The sequence below is a fragment of the Lissotriton helveticus genome, chromosome 6, assembly GCF_964261635.1.
Source record: "Lissotriton helveticus chromosome 6, aLisHel1.1, whole genome shotgun sequence".
Lineage (NCBI taxonomy): Eukaryota > Metazoa > Chordata > Amphibia > Caudata > Salamandridae > Lissotriton > Lissotriton helveticus.
This window is the reverse complement of record NC_136067.1, coordinates 326,747,916-326,761,102: the sequence shown is the minus strand read 5'-3', so window position 1 is coordinate 326,761,102 and position 13,187 is coordinate 326,747,916.

The window sequence follows — 13,187 nt, the reverse complement described above, 5'->3', positions numbered from 1 at the left end:
ACCTCCCCGTCTTTCTTCAACCTTTAGAAACTGCCCCAAACAACTTTACTGGTTTGTCTCATACCCTTTAATGCTTGTCCTACCTGGTGTAAGATTATGACAGAGTTCACTTTTGCTACCCTCTCCACCCAACAAACACAATACTTCACTTCTCTATTACTTAAATTACTTCCTTTAACACCTTGGCTGCTAGGGAGATTATCCTGCTGTGCTGGGCCCTAATGTAAATGGGTGTGGTCATGACGAGCTGAGCTCGTCATGAGCACACGAGCACCGTGCCTCAAGACGAGCTGAGCTCGTCATGAGCACGGAAGGGGTTAAGGGACTTTACCACCACCACAAAAACCCTCCAGAGAAGTTATTTCTGTCCCCCTAAAAGCTCAACACTGTCTTTACCATCATCCCCCACAACCATGATCACCTTCTGCAGGTACAATCTGTACCCTAAGGAAGACAAATGTACCACATTGTGTATAAGCAAGACTGGGGAGTCTAATACAATCTACATATGCCTTGCCCTCAACAAAATCTCTGGTGTTACAGAAATCTGACACCCCTCTATTCAAATCCTTTCTTGCCCTGTTGATCATTGCTGGCTTTCTCGCCGTCTGCAACCTTTGCGTGGCCACCACTCTGTCCAAAATAACTCCACCTCACCTCTTTTTCAGTCTCCCAGGGCAGGTCCCTCTTCACTATCAATCAATTCTAACCCTGTGGATTGTAGTAAGCTTTTTTTCCCAAAGTGTATCAACACAACATTTGGCCGTGGCCACTTATGCTTCAGTCACAGCAGTGTAGCCACCAGTTTCCCATATCCCATGCCTCCAATTCCATGCCAATGAACAATCACTTTCTTATAATCGAGTTGCAACTGCAATTTAAATACCTGCCTCCCTGTGTGCTTGCCCACCCACTTTACAATGGAGTGTCTATAAATCCATACTGCTTTTTTCCAATTGCTGCCCAACGTTAGACCTGCAGAATGAGCACATCCTATCGCAGGCTACCTTCATCCTTACTGCCAACTTGGCTGCACAGAAACCCTCACACAACTATTCAGATCCGGGGCCGCATGATGACCGTGTCCTGAAGGGCAGGGACCCGAGGGGCCCCCTAGAACTCCCCCGCACCTCTAAAAAATCAAGACGTATACAGTGGGCCAGCCAGAGGTTATGTGCAGCGAAGTAGGTCTGTAAACGCGAAGGGCCATGGGAGTTGGAGACGCGGGGTTGGACAGGTGGCAACACTCTGGGAGACTGTAGGGTTCGTGCAGCTCCTAAACAGGATTTCGTTGCCCTGAAAGAAAAACATGGTGGGAGAAGCACAAACTGTGAGAGCAGAAGCAAGCTGCACCCCCATGTGGGGCAGGACACTTTAGTAGGATGTAGAAATAAGACCTGCTCAGCATTCATTGCACAACAAACACTCCCCCCCCCGCGAGTGAAAGTCTAAAATGGGTCCTGGCTGTTTCTAACTCCAAGGTCAGAATCCCTTGCCTGACCCCAAGTTGGCTGCCACAGTTATCCCTACCACCGGACTCCGACCAGACCTTGAACATATCCCCCATCGGCCTAAAAGGCAGCCCCAGCTCCTTCTCTGGTTTGTTTTTACTCCCTCCCCCCATCTCCTTCTTTTACCTCTGTCCTCTAGTGGGGACATGCTCTTCCACTACTTGACTCTGTTTCTGTAGCCTATGTATCTATTCAAAACGTTTTTTCCTGAACGTTGAGACCTGAGCAACATGGCTGATGCCCGGTGGAGTTGCTTGACAGCTAATGAGGAGACTAGCCCTGGTTTCCCCCTCGACAGTCACCTACCCAGCCGGACATTGGACACAGTTCGTCCTCATCTCCCGGCTATGGCTCATTCCTCCCCTCCTTTCCTACAAATTCTCTCAACCTTGTTGTTTGTTTACTGTACCTTACTACGCTATTGTAACTGATGCAACTTGTAACACAATGTTACTCTGGTATAGCGCTCTGATACCTCTGGGTCTAGCCAGCGCTATATATACATTTTTAGATGTACCTTGTAATGCAACGATCCTCTGGTTAAGTGCCCTGATACCTCCGGGTCTAGCCAGCGCTATATAAACTTCTCAAATCAAATAAACTCAAAACTGTTTTTCCTGAACGCTGAGACTTGACCAACAGGGCTGATGCCCGGTGGAGCTGCTAGACAGGTAATGAGGAGATTAGCCCTGGTGTCCTCCTTGACCATCACCTACCCAGCCGGACATTGGGCACAGTTCCTCCTCGTCTCCCCGCTATTACTCCTACCTCCCCTCCCTCCTACAAAATCTTGCAACATTGTTTATGTGTACTGTATCTTACTATGCTCTTGTAACTGATGTAACTTTAAACGCAACAATCCTAAATGTAAAGCACTCTGATACCCTCTTGAGTCAAGTTTGGGCTATATAAAACTTTAAAATAAATAAATAAATAAGTAAATACCAAAGCTCCTCATTCTCCTCTCACTCAACCCAAACAGAACCCCTCTGGGAAGGCACCAAACCTAAATAAGTGCATACCCAAAACCTGCCTGCCTCTTACTCTATCAACCTTTTCATGCCAGCCATGTGCCTACTACCTACCCCTCTGTATCAGGCATAACTCACAAATGATTGTGCTGACCAATAGCCTCCAGCCTTACCAGTCTATCCCAACGCTTTCTGATCCATCGTATTTATTTTCTTTTATTTATTTATCAAGTTCTATATAGCACAAATTAGACCCGAAGGTATCAGAGTACTTTATTGAGATGACAGCAGCAATACCATGAGATAGATGTGGAGTAAATAAAAAATACATAGTGACACTATAGAATAGAATATATGGTAGAATATGTGGACACTTACTCTTCCTCACGTACATCTCCATTTTATATTCCACAGCAGTCACATCACCACACAACAATCCACCTTACTGTTTCTCCCCTACCACGTCTGACACTTGAAATGTTCTAAGAAACAGCAAAGCAAACATCTCCCTAAACAATGAAACCTCTCATGCAAACGTGCATGCAAACTGCAGCGGAAATACAATGCCTTCTTATATTTCCACTGCTATCACCTTTCTCATGTCCTGCCTTGATCTTACCTTTCCCCCTGTACCAGCCTCCTAAAATCCTCTGACTATACACCTCTCAACTGGGTTCGCCCCCCAAAATACTTCTCATAAATACCAATATTCATCAGTTTCCCTGAAATAGTAACTTTGGACTGTTCTTTTTCAATTTAGCTCATTAGGAAACTAATTAAATCCTCTCTCCTGTCCTTCATGTAACTCACTCTTTTACTCGTCTCTGAGCTCCTGAGTCCAAAAATGAGAACAAGACTTGTCAATTGGTGAACCTTGTAGATGTCACTTAAGGTTACTGAGCCAGCGGCAATGTCTCATACTTCCGTTGTCCACATATCCTGTGGCACCCAAGAGGTGCTGTCACACCTGCTTCTGCAGTCAACTGGGAATGTACCTCAACCTAAACAAAATGCTTCAGTTCAAGCACACCAAAACCAGTTTTCTCAGCAAACACAGTTCCCATTGGTCATTGGCCGACATCTTATCATATACTTTAACCACCCTTAATTATTGATACCAAAAGTCACCTTCCTATTGCTCAGCTCTTACCCTCAAACCTAAAAAAACAACCTGACTGCAACAAATGTTATTATGCTTCGTCTCCATGGATTCCTCTAGCCACCTTTCAGCACACCACATTCCATCCCAACATAGGCAAAATCCCTGTCCCTCAGATGCGTAAGAATATAACTCCACCATCCAAGTTAGTGTCGTCTTGTAGTCACATCGTCACTTTCTTGTAAGGCTCTATAAAGTTCAAACACAGCTAAACATCCTTCCTGACTCTGTCTAATATACTTACCGTGTGGCCTCTATATACCTCTCAATGAATATGTCACCACTTTAAAAGCAAAGTATAAGTGTCCTAAAAAGAGTTGCATTCATGTCAACTCACATATCTTCTTAGCTGCCACCACCAATAACAAATATGTTAGTTTCTTTTATTTTCCAACTTCTAACCATGAAGCCATGGCCACTAAATACATTTCAATTCCAAGAAGCCTCAAGGTGCACTGTAAAACCTAGTGTGTTCAGGCTAGGCTAGCGCGTTAGAAAAAAGTCGAATACATTCATAACAAATAACGCATCGACCACATGACTTTGTGCTATTTCGAATGCCTCTGCCCTCTTTCTGGCGCCTCATCGATGCCTCTTCTAGAAATTAATTAGTCTATGTAACTTCCTCATTGTATCACGTGATGATACATATTTTGTTTTGTTATCTGTTGTTTTATATAGAGCGAACTGCACACAGTAGGGATCCAGAGTGCTGTACCTAAGTAGCATGTGAAGACACCAAGCAAGAGTAAAACATGTGTTGAAAGGTGAGATAAAGCAAAAATTGTATACAGTAACAGTATTTATTAGGGATCAACAGAGGATTTCTGTACACAGGTATATAAGGGTGGTAGATGGTACTTAGATTAGCTAATGGTGCATTAACTGGTGTGCATGACGGAGCACATAGTAACATGCAGTTTAAGGTCCGTCAGAAGTTAGCCAGGGTAAACAATTTAAAAGAAGCAAACAATAAAAAGGGCTTAGAATTTATATTAGGCAAGATATATGTGTGGGTAGGGATTTGGCCTATGTCAGAACTTGGGTTGATAGTTGAGGGGTTAAAACCCTACTCAAGAACACACCACAATCCTTGTCATGGTGAAGTCACAAGTAACCCCTAAATTAATCTATGCTCAAGCCTCTGGTAGTGTGGCACAGAGGAGTCAGGCTTAACTTAGAGGCAATGTGTTAAGTATTTGTGCAACAATTCAAAGAGTAACACAGTAAAAATACAACAAAAAAGATCCCGCGCCAAATGTGGAAATATAGATTAATTGTTAATTAATAAAACAAGACCAAAACAAGAAAAATCCAATTATTAGAACCAGAAATATGCAGTTTTAAAAATGTCAGTGAAAATATCACCACAAGTACAAAGTTCCAACTGTTGGTATCTGATCGCACTGGAGCAGGACAAATTCACAAGATCAGGTTGACTGCAATGTAACAATGGCTGGTTTCAGGGACCTAGCTAGTTCAGCTGAGTACCTTAAATCCTGGTTGAGTAGCGTTGTGAGGTCTCACGTTGAGAATGTGTCGAGCATTGAGGCAATGCATTGATTCCGAGGAGCTGGGAAGCTGCGATGAGCGGTCCTGCATCGCGGCGAGGATCCTGTTGACGAGGGCTTGGGATGCAAAGGCAGGTGTCGGAGATGCATCACGCAGTCGAGGTGCTGCATGGTTCTAAGGAGCTGTGAGGCTGGGATGCAAGAACCTGCATCGTCATCGAGGCTGTCATCAACAAGAGATTTGCAATGCAAGGGCCTGCGTCATGAAAGCTTTTGCACAGCAGCAGTTCCAATGCAGGCTGCAAAGTTATTGTGGAGTATTTGCACTGAGAGAAGCCGGACATCAGAGGTGATGCATCGGTTCTCCTCAGGATTGCACCACAGATTATATGCGTCGGTTCTGCTGGGTCTACAGATGGGCTGGCAGAGTCCAAGTGTCAGGTTCAAAGTTGTTGGAGCCTTCTGTCACCGAGACTCTAGTCAGGAGACCAGCCAACTAGCCCTTGGAGTCTCCTGGGATTCTGGCTTCAACAGATGCAGGTCCAGTTCTTCTCACCCAGGCAAGAGGGCATCAGGTCAGCACAGCAGGGCAGCAGTCCAGCAGAGTGGTAGTCCTTCAGCAGCACAACAGTCCTGGCAGAGTCAAAACGTGTACTGAAGAGTTGGTGTGTGAGGTCACATATTTATATCAGGTGCTTCCTTTGAAAAGGGGAGACGTTTTTATGGATTTACCTTTGAAGTCCACAGGCTTTCTGCCTTCCCTGCCCTGGCTCCAGACTAAATAAAGGGAGTATGCAAGCCTCTGTGTGGAGGCAGGACACAGCCTATTCAAGTTTAAGTAGAACTATGCCCAGCTCCACCCTCAGTCCTGCCAGTGATGGCCTATCCAGGTACACCTAAGCTCTCTATTGTGTGGGGCTCTTTAGGAGGAATACAGAAAGCCCAACTGTCTGTACACCCAGTCATGTGACCCAGAGCCAGGCTGTAGGCACTAAATAGCTAAGGCAGAAAAATGCCAAATATCTAAAAGTGGCCATTTCAAAATTGTAATTTAAAATCTGAATTCACCATAAGAGAGGATTTTGCCTTACAATTCCAAAGACACCAAACAAAACCTGGTTACCTGTTCCCATTTTGAAGTTACAGCTTATGAAATATAAAAAGGCAACTCCAATGTTATCCTGTGGGAGAAGCAGGCTTTGGAGTAGTGAAAACCGAATTAAAGAGTTTTTCACTACCAGGGATTGTAAAACTCAAAATTACATCATACTTTTTAAGTACATTGCACCCTGCCCTGTGGACGGTTATGGCCTACCCTAGGAATGATTTACATGTGCTTAAAAGGAAGGTTTGGGCCTGCCAAAAGATTTATTTTGTCACGCAAAGACAAGCCTGAGACAAGTTTAAACGGGTACTTAAGTGGATGGCACAATAAGTGCTGCAGGGCAGGCACACTAGTAGCATTTAATTTACAGGTCCTGGGTACACATTGAACCACTTTACTAGGGACTTATAAGTAAATTAAATATGCCAATTGGGTGTAAGCCAATTCTGTTCAGAGAAGAGAGTGCAAGCGCTTTAGCACTGGGTAGCAGCTGAAAAGTGCAAAGCCAACAAAAACAAATTCACAAAAATGTGGAGGAGGAAGGCAAACAGTCTGGGGAAGATCCTGCAGAAAGGGACAAGTCCAACAGCCTATATACACAGCATGGGTCCAATGTTACAGAAAAAATATGAGCTTTAACACAGCACCAATAATTTGCATGCAGTACCGTTAATCATACAAGTAGGGCTTATATGAAATATAGGGCTGGATTGCAAGTATTAACCATACAGTACAAAGTCACAGGAGTAAGTATGCAGGTAGACTAAAGCATCAATTTACAGAAGCCATGGTTTATGGGCCTTAGAGGACTCAGAAGTTAGAAGTTAGGAGTAAGGGACTGACAGCAGGAAATTGTGTAACCTAGATTTTGGGGTAGGGATAGTGTTAAGGATCTTGTGAATCATGTGGAATTAAGAATAAAGGTAAGTAGCTGGGCAAGAAGACACAAAGTAGAAATTATTTAAGAGCCCATATGATTCAGCTAGAATGTATGTGTGAATTAGGCAGGAATGGGCAAGTGCTCCTCAAGTAGCAGGTGTTTGTAGAGGGATTTAACGCGTTGAAAAGAAGGGGCATTAATGATATGGAGAGGCAGATTGTTTTATACTCTCAAGGCATTATCAGAAATAGAGTAACAATTGATCTTCAGACTGCAGGGGGGAGAGCGAGAGCCTCCAGAAAATGAGAATGTCCGGGCAAGATATTTTGTAATTTGGCAGTTCAAGGCTTTGAAAGTAGGGTGAACAGTTCTCAAGATGCAACAAGAATTGATTGGAAGACATTTCAAGAAGGCAAGAAAATGAGTAACATGTCCCATGTTTTTTGCACTAGTGAGGTGCCTGGCCGAAGCACATGACTCTGCTCAGACAGGGGCGTGTCTTTTTCCTGCCAATTTCAGATCTTGGAAGGAGAGAATGTGTTTAATCTTGAGAATGTAAAGGTGAAATATTGCAAATTTGGCCATAGCTTGGATGTGGATTCTCATATTGAGGATAGAGTCAAGAATGAATACTAGAGATTTAGCAGAGGAGGCCTGTTGTGGGCAATATCCACTGAATATGGTGTTTTCAATCAAAGAAAGGCAATGGTAGGGAAGGGTTTAGCTGCAAGGAGGAGAAAAGTCAGTCTTCAATGAATTACATTCGAGATAATTTTGCTCAGGGCATTTGTGGATGTGCTCAAGTGAGTATTTTAACTTGACAATAGATTTAGGAGAATCCACTTTAAGGTAGACCTGGGTGTCATCTGTTTATTGTGTATTGGTGGTAGAATCTTAAAGATCTTGAAGGAGCTTGCTCAAGGGTTGTGCATGGATATTAAGGAGAACTTGCAGTAGGATGTAACCATGAGGGGCACTGGGTGAGATGGGTTATGGAGCAGAATACTTATTACCAGTTTTGACCGTTGGTGAACATCCTGAGAGACCGAAGTTGTGACATTGCAGATAGCCTTCTGAGGCTTTTCCTGTTTTGCAGAGTTCACAGCAAGGCCAACTGTATAAAAAGCCACAGTTAGATCTAGTAGGATGAGAAGGGAAGGGTGGCCCTTATTGAAGGTTCAAAGGATGCCATCCAGCACAGTGGGTATTGCTGATTCTGTACTATGGCCTGCCCTAAAATGTCATTTTGTATTATATGTTTTATTAGCAGGGGGACACACATTGCTCAATAATCTAAGCCAGAAAATGCAGACTTGAGATATAGTGATACTTTTCCTCATTGAAGGGTGTCAAGATTTGTTTTTCACATTGTCTCATAGTATAGATTTTGATATAGAGAAGAATTAGCTGCTTGATGTAGTTGAGGGCAGTTTAAAATATGACTGTATCTGCCTGTTTAAAAAAGATGAATCCAACTGTCATAAAGAAATATAGTTTATGACATGCTAATGTTCAGTATTTCATTATTACACACATGGTCTAAAACACCAAAGTCAAACGTTGTTCACATTTCCGTTAAGAACATTTAGGATGCCAAATTGCAGCATTGGCAGGCACTATACTGCAAATTGTGCTGTTCCCCATCCAGGGGTTGCACTTCATAATACAGAATGTGCACCAATTATTTTTCAGGGCACACTTTTCAGTCAGTGTATCTGTTAATGTGAGTTTGTCTGTAGTGGGAGTGCTGACTAGAAGAGGAAATTTAAGTGAATACAATTGAGTGTGACCGGGTTACTTTCCTTAGAAATACCACACCCTTTTGTGGAGGCAACTGTGTCAGTGTGGTTCGTGAAGTAAGGTATGCTTTTGAGCACTGCAGTCTGCAGGGAGCCCATAGCTACTAGGCCATTTTCAGCTATGTGGTATAAGTGGTGGTGGATAATACCAGTACACAGCTGAGTGCTTGAGCTGCTAAAAGTAGCATTCCAAACCGGCTACATAGAATCCCCCTTTTCATAATCATGGCATCCCATTTTAGCCACACTCGCTAACTAGCCAAATCAGCTGAGTCAGGATTTTCAAAGAATGTCTGTGAGAGTGGAATAGGGACTGGAGTAGGGATATTCATAAATATATACTCGAATTCGGGTAACACAACCATTATAACCAGTGCTTTTATGCCCCCTATGGTTAAGGGTCAGCATGTCCATCTGTAAACCTCTGTTGAACATCTTTTAAGTGTTAACCCATAGTTATCTCTGAATTATTTAGAACTGTGGATTTGAACTAACTCTGGGCAAAGTACAACGCTACGCTCGTGTAGTTTGCAAAGTTTGCGCTACTTCGCACTACGCGAATTGCACGTAGCACAGTGCAAACACGCGTAGTGTAGCGGTTATTTTTTGCTTGCTCACGGTCCTCAACATCAAGTTGGCGACCACGAGCAAGCAAAATTACATCCCGGTGAGACTTTTTTCTCGTTCACGATCAGCAACATCAAGTTGCCGATCGCGAGCTTGGAAAATAAACCTCCCAGCGAGATTCTCAACCCGGGGAGGTTAGGTTTCTCATTGGGAGTGGTCGCGTATGCTTGCGAACGCTCGCGATGAGAAACTACCAGTTCGCATTGAGAAAGCTGCCGCTCGAGTAGAAATCTACTTGTCTGGCAGAAAACGACCGCTTGCACTGTGCAAGATGCGGTTTGCACTGATTGCACAGTGCGGACAAGCATCCAGCACTGTTAAATCAGTGCGAACAGCATTTTGCACAGTGCACTATGCAGTTCGCGTAGCTCGCGAGGTGCAAAGTGAACTTCGCGTAGCTACGTGTAGCGCTACTACGCGAACTACTCCCAGGGTTAATTTGAACACTTGGGGGCCCATTAGGATGATGGGCCCGCCGTTCGTGCCGGAATGACCCCCCCCCGCCATATTATCATGGCTGGGGGGTCCCCGGCGGACTGAAAGACCGTCCGCCACTTTTCTGCCGCGGTCGCCTTGCGACCGGGCGGAAAAGGGTTCTATATGGTGGCGGTGTCTATCAGACACCGCCAGCCATATTACAATGGCCATTTTCCAATGCCTTTCAATGGCGGCATTGCCGCCACGGAAAGGCATGCGGAGTCTGCTTTGGGGTCCATTGCGGGTCGCCAGGGACTCCGGGGGGGATGGGGGGTGCACATGGGGGTTACCTATGGTACCCCCCAGCAGTTCCATGCACAACATGGCAGGCACCGCGCGGTGCCTGCCATGTTGTGCATGGAAGTGCACATCATGCCTTCCTGGCATTGTGGCGGGTGGTGCTGGCCACAATGTCAGGAATGCTGGATGCGCCCGCCACTGTGGCAGGCGCATCCTAATTTCCCCCACGGGACCCCCGCCCTTAAGGCGGGCGGTCCCTTTCTACGATGGAATGGCGGGCAGACAAAGTCCGCCCATCATCCTAATGGGCACCCAAGATATTTAACTGAGTTTTCACTCGACTGAAGGGTCTATTCTAGATCTAGTGGAAGGGTCTATTCTGAATAGCGATCAATGCCAATTTTTCCTCCTTTTTTGGCTCCTTCTCCAGATCAACCCTCAGAATATGGAACTCCCTTCTGCCAGAGATACAGACAAACCCATCAGCGGCTATGTGCAATCAGGATGTCAAAGAGATTCTGATTAACAGATTCCACTATGCCTGACCTCCCCAATTATGAGGCTACTGAGGACGCGGGGATCAATGCACCCAACATTTATGACAGCAGATCCCGTCTCCTGCACATTGCTTTATTCACATCCCTATTGCAATCAGTTGATGATTTCACATGACGTTCCTCCCATGCTAAAGACTATGATTATTTTTCAATAATTTCTTGGTCATATCCACTCTATCTATACCACACCTGGAAGTTCAAGATCATGCCTAACTGACAGAGGAAAATAGAATATGATCCTTCTTTACCCATCTATGCAATCAGAACTTGCTCCGTTTTACGTTGCCAGAACATGCTCAGTTTTTCATTGGTTGCTTCTTGTTGTTTTTGTTATGTACTGTGCTCCTATTCCCTTGGGTCATATTTACGCTTTATAAAACTTTTTTTTAAAACATTAATAAAAATTCACCCATACACCATTCAGGTCGTTCAATAGTGTATAAATGTATTTTGTACGGTAATAGCTATTCAACCCCCAGTGCCGCTGCCCACATTGATGTAGTAACGGTGCAGAGCAGGAATATCGACGGAGAAGTATCGTGAGACATTAATATTGCCGCAGAAATATCGTTTGGAAGAAATATCGACAACAAAAATATAGTTGACAAGAATATCGCCTGACATGTAAGTAATATCGATTACAAAAATATAGTTGTAATAAATATCGTTTACAAAAATATAGTTGACAAAAATATCAACTTATTAATAATGATATGTATTTTAGTGTTTTTAATAGAATTGTTTGTCATTTTATTATTTGTTTTAGAATTTTTCTAGTTATTAATTTATTTTAAGTTTAATTTTGCGTTATTAGTTCCGTAGCGGGTTGTGGCCTTATAGGGGAATAGGGTGGGAAGTAATTTAATTATATAAAATTAATTGATTAATTAATGTGTTATTTATTACTTAACAATAGATTAATAATTAGTAGTTAATTAATTTCAATTAGTCAATTAATAATTAATTATGTTAATTGTTCAATTAACTTTAGGTGTGTGTTGTAGTGTTTATATGTGTAAATGGTGTGGAAGCTGGTAAGTAATTAATTTTTTATTGATTAATAAATAATAATACATTCATTTTCATTAATTAATTATTAATTATTAATTGTAATTGTGTAATTAATTTTAGGTGTGTGTTGTGGTGTTTATATGTGTAAATGGTGTGAAAGCTGGTAAGTAAATAATTTTTTATTGATTAATTAATAAATGATAATAAATTAATTTTCATTAATTAATTAGTAAATATTAAATGTAATTGTGTAAATAATTTTAGGTGCGTGTTGTGGATATTATAGTGCTAAATAATGTGTAAATAATTATTTTTATTATCTTTGTTAATAATAATATATTTACTTTTATATATTAATTATGTTAAAATTGGAAATTAAATGTAATAAAAATGTTGATAGTTTTGTTTTTTATTTTTTTGGGATCCCGCGCTTTCCCTACTGTTGTACTCTCTGGAGTGGGAATAGTAATTTTTACCCCTCCGCTATCCAGCGCTTTCCCTACTGTTGCACTCACTGGAGTGGGAATAGTAATTTTTACCCCTACTCTATCCAGCGCTTTCCCTACTGTTGCACTCACTGGAGTGAAAACAGTAATTTGTACCCCTGAGCTATCCAGCGCTTTCCCTCCTGTTGCACTCACTGGAGTGGGAATAGTAAATTTTAACCCTCCGCTATCCAGCCCTTTCCCTACTGTTGCACTCACTGGAGTGGGAATAGTAATTTTTACCCCTATGCTATCCAGGGCTTTCCCTACTGTTGCACTCACTGGAGTGGGAATAGTAAATTGTACTTCTCCGCTATCCAGCGCTTTCCCTACTGTTGCACTCACTGAAGTGGGAATAGTAATTGTTACCCCTAACCTATCCTGCGCTTTCCCTACTGTTGCACTCACTGGAGTGGGAATAGTACATTTTACCTCTACGCTATCCAGCGCTTTCCCTACTGTTGCACTCACTGGAGTGGGAATAGTAAATTTTACCCCTACGCTATCCAGCGCTTTCCCTACTGTTGCACTCACTGGAGTGGGAATAGTCATTTTTACTTTGCCGCTATCCAATGCTTTAACTACTAATGTTTTATTTTGTTAGTAAATGTATGTATTTTTTTAATAGTTTAATGTGTTAAATAAATATAGAATATTTTATTTTATTTTAAATTATTTATATATGTGTTTATTTTATTTTTATATAATTAATAAAGTTAATAAATTAAATAAAGATAATAGTTAATATGATGTATTTAAGTAAATATATGTATATGTACACTTTTATTTATTAAATTAAGTTTATTTGTTATAATTAGTTAAAATATATATTACATTAAATTTAATTTTTTATA